We start from the raw sequence: 4813 nt of genomic DNA on the forward strand, positions 1-4813 counted from the left end.
CCACGGACCAATAGGATGGTCCATTGGTTAAGGGACGGGCCGTCGATGGCCCTTCCATATGTGAAGCTGTGTTATGCACAGTTCACTGCCAAGTTGAGGGGTGAACTTGTAATTGCATCTCACTTCCAAATAAGAGTATTGACAGTTATTTATGGGTCTTTTGGGTATTTTAAGTGTGTATATAAGTCTTAAACACATTGAAGACTTTATTCTTCCAAATCAAAGGCCCAAAATCCCTTAGAAATTCCTTAAGACTCCATTGAAGTTCAAAGCAAGGAAGAGCTTGGTGTGACGAATTGAGTGGAGATTCTTCATCAAAGTGAAGAATTAGCTTCATCAAGGTATGGATTTTGATCCTTGAAACTCTCTTCATCAAGGAGCCACAATTCTCAAGATATTTTATAAAGTTTTCAAGTTGAATTGTCCAATTTCATGATTCTACCATGGGTTCTTGCATTAATGATTTCTAAACATTGAATAATGATTTAATTAATATTGTATTGATGATTTTAACCTAAATTACCTATGAACCCATGAATTGGATGGACCATAGTTTTTGGCTAAGTTATGAGTTACTTGATATTGACCTTATGTTGTTGAATTCTAGTGTAGACAGATTTCTATGGGCTTTCTAATGATGTAAAAATTGTGTTCAATTGATATCTAGGTTGTATTAGATTGATGAATTTACATTGAACTGACCTAGTTCATTGATTATTATAGTTTTTATGTTGAATTATAATTCATGGTCATTGGTAAGGGCCTTATAGTATTGAATTGGATGATTTAGCATCGAATTGAGGTGTTGAGAATGTTGTGGTGGTAAGCTACCCTATTTACTTTATTTTGATGTTATTTTTACTTCAATTATGTTGTAATTGGTACGGTCCACTTATGGTGGCGGTGTTATGTGTTTTACTTGCAATTCATGTGGCCTTGTCGGCGTTACTTTATGCAATATGATGATTATGGCCTTGTCGGCTCTACTTGAAGTAATGTGACTATTTGTGTAGTTTATTATGTGAATTCTGATGATATCTATCTACATGTTAAGCAATAAGAGTGTTTATGTGTTTTATTGACGTTATGTAGGTGATCATGTTAAACTATGACTTTGACCTTGTATAGTCTTAGGGTTGAGTCTTGGTTACTCCTACTTGACTATATAAGTCTATGTTAGTCACATTGATGATGTTATGATAGTGCATAGGATGACTTGGAGATAATATGGTTATATGTATGTGTTTGTAGAATGACATGTATTACGAGTTAAAGTGAAGTATGTGGTGTCTTGTCTTAGTTGACTTGTGTCCCTTACTTGATGTATATATGATTATGGATATGTGATGTCTTGACTTATGATGTTGAACCTCTTATTCTTAAATGTATGAATGACATGTGACATTAAATGAAGTTAAGAGAGTCTTTTATGTAAAAACCTTGAATCTAGTGGTAAGGTTATGAATGTGAAATCGTTAGCCGTAATGGTATCCTTCAAAGTAACGAAATGATGGACTTAAGGTTAATTGGCTGGAACGACATCATATTAATCCTTAGAAAAGTCATCATGAGCTTCTTGTCGCCATTAGAAGGTAGTCTTGAGAGGACCTCTTTGGTAGGGTAAATATAATAGGGTTATGAACTTGTTATGGAACCCTTTTACGTGAACCTTATGTGTGAATTACTCTATGAGATCGAAGGCTAGCACCGAGTGAGTATGGTAAGGGAAGTAGTTTTAGTTAAGTATGAGACTAGATTACAAAAGCATGCCCTTCATATTCCTTAACCATGTGCCTACATGGGATATGTCCAAGTTCTACCATTGGCAAGTAGAACAACCTCATCGGAGTAGGATAGAACTCCGAATTTCATGCCTAGCTATCATGGTCTATGTCGATTATTGTCAATTCTCATCATGTGGGATACTTACTAGCATTAGAGAAATTCTATGAAGTTTAGGTGGTGGGTATGTGACGCTATCTAGACATTGCACAATAGGCTTTGAAGGTGTTAGTTAGAGTCCCTAGGTCTTGTCCAAGACCATAACTTGAATGTCCTTTTTGTGTTGAATGTATCCTAAATGAACTAATGAATGTAATGACTTAAGTTAAGTAAGAAAGTATGTTAATGGAATAAGTACTTATCTAGAGTAGTTAAGGGTTCTAGTTAAGGTGTGAAGGGGGCATAGGAATGGTCACTTCGTATCTTACCTAGATGAGTATTAAGAATGACTCTAATTAGGGAAGATGTTGATTATGTTACATGATCCAAACTTAGGAAGTTTTAAAGATTCTTTAGGTAGTCATGAAGAGGTCACTCATGGACATTATCTTCTTGGTCTACTTAAGTAAGTCTTTTGATAGCCTTTGATGAGGAAATGTCATATTATCTATATGTTAATATGTTTGATGTCTTGAAGTGTGTATGTGACTCATTATAAGTAGTCTTGAGTATCATTTACGCATGCTTAGGGAGGTTGTATGGGTGGTCTCTTTTCGTGTTGCTTAAGTGAGTCTTAGAATAGCTTTAAGTGGGATGATTACATACTAAGATTTCTAAGGTGAAGATAATCAACTTCCCTTCATTGTAACAGTGAATGAGGTTACTGTGAAGTAATCTCTAAAATTATGATATTTGACTTTAATGTTATCTTATGTGTTTCTAAGTTGTTAAATGTTGTTTTTATGATCAAAATATGATTTTTAAATGAAAAGATGCATATTTCTAATAAATGTCTGTTTTCATTATTTTTATGCATTATGCCATACTTAGTATATGTGGTTGTACTAATCCATGCTTTTATCTATCTCTATAGTTGTTGGTAGGTGAGGAGCATTTGGGAAGTGAAGACTTGTACCGTAGCATCGTTCATGAGAAGTTGAAGTATGTCCTCATTTGACTCGAGGGCATATATATCTTTTACGTTTTTCTTTGAAGTATTGTAATAGACTAAGTATTTCTATATTAGTATTGAAGTGTGGGCCGTGCCCAAGTATTCTTGTGTCTTAAGATGATGAGATTGAGACTTAGTATTTCCTATGACTTTATATGAAAGAGATTTTTAAAGACTATGATATGTTTTGTGAAAAAATTTAATTCCGCACTACTTATGTGATAAATGATATGTAAGGGCTTAAGACCTCCGAGAGGTCAAAGTACGCCGGTTGCAATCCGAGATTGCCCCTAACTTCTAGGGCGTGGTTCGGGATGTGACACATGCAATAAAGTAAATGCTAGGTTGAGGGTGTGGAGAAAAACTCTGAAGTCAAAAGTGTTCAGATTGAGTAAGACCAAAATGAAATATTTGAAATACAAATTTAAGATGCTATATGCATGAGGCGGAAGAGAGGCTTGACACATCGTTTATTCAAGAAACATAGTTTGGATCTGTAATTTAGGAAAGTGAGGGCATCGTTGATGATGTCACACGTCGTATTGGCCGTGTGGATGAAATGAAGGCTTATATGATAAAAAAAAGTACCACCTAAACTTAAAAATAAGTTCTACAACGTGGTGGTTAGACCGACTTTGTTGTAGGAGCTAGAGTAATGATCAAGAACTTTCATGTGCAGAAAATGCAAGTAGCGAAAAATGATGATGCTCAAATGAATGTTTTGACACACTAGAAAAAAAAAAGATTCGGAATGAGAATATTTGGGACAATAGAAGAATGACCTCCGTAGTGGATAAGATAAGGAAAGCAAAACTGAGATGGTTTGGACTTGTAAAAAGAAGATATGCAGATGCTTTAGTGATGAGGTATGCAGAGTTGGATATAGCAGGTACAAGGAGAAGTAGAGGTAGGCCAGAAACATATTGGAAAGAGGTAATTAGCCAGGAAAATATACAGCTCCGTAGTAATGAGGACATGACTTACATAGGAGGGTATGAAGATCATATTATACAAAGTACATATAGAGGGTTGTCTTGATTTTTGAGGAATTTTAACCTTATTCCTATGGTGTCTTGCTTTTGATTACATTTTCATTTGATGTTTATTATATTAAGTTATTTTTGTGATTGTTATTGTTTCTTTATATTTTTCATTGTCCCTTTTTCCTTTTTCATACCTACTTTGATATGTTATACTCAAATTGGAGGTCCTCCGAAAACGAATCTTTACCTCCACAAAATAGGATAAGGTATACATTCAATCTACCCTCCCCACATATCACTTAAAGAACTTCATTGGGTTGTTACATGTATATCTTGTGAGAAGTTGGTGAGACTGAATCATTTGCAATAAAATTTGGGAAAAATGACAAATATACCCCAAATTATCGTAAATAATATGCACATACCCTCCGTTATATTTTGGGACATCGGTGTCCTTGTCGTTCAAAAACTAGAACATATATACCCTTTATAATAACGGACATACACGTGTCACAATCCTATTAACTGATCCAATATTTATTACAAATCAGATCAACAAAACAGATTGTATCACATGTCCCTATATAGACATGTGTTAAGGGCACATATGCTTTAGTTTTTAAACGATATGAGCACCAATGTCCCAAAAGTATGATAGAGAATATCTACATACAATTTACGATAGTTCAGGGATATATTTATCCTTTTTCCCATAAAATTTGAAAAGCGAATCAAGATGTGCTGAAACTTATTATCTTTGCTTTTCTCGAAATTCATATGTTAAATTGATATTAATAATATATTATTGAATGTGTATTCTAGCTTATGGGGACGAGTTAGGATTGCAGTTTGCACCATTGATTGCATTCTGAATTGTTGGGAAATCATATATACAAATGGTGCGAAATGATTTTATCATGTTGATGAGGAGACGAGC

General features: G+C 34.4%; 1 long non-coding RNA gene across 1 annotated transcript; it reads left to right on the forward strand.

Moving 5' to 3' along the window:
* Nucleotides 1-211: 211 nt before the first annotated feature.
* Nucleotides 212-3106, forward strand: LOC138337678 (uncharacterized). The gene is made up of 2 exons (XR_011211080.1): nt 212-341; nt 2816-3106. It is a non-coding gene; the product is annotated as an uncharacterized lncRNA (long non-coding RNA).
* Nucleotides 3107-4813: the final 1707 nt, after the last annotated feature.

Source organism: Solanum lycopersicum, chromosome 8, assembly GCF_036512215.1.
Source record: "Solanum lycopersicum chromosome 8, SLM_r2.1".
NCBI classification, from domain to species: Eukaryota; Viridiplantae; Streptophyta; class Magnoliopsida; order Solanales; family Solanaceae; genus Solanum; species Solanum lycopersicum.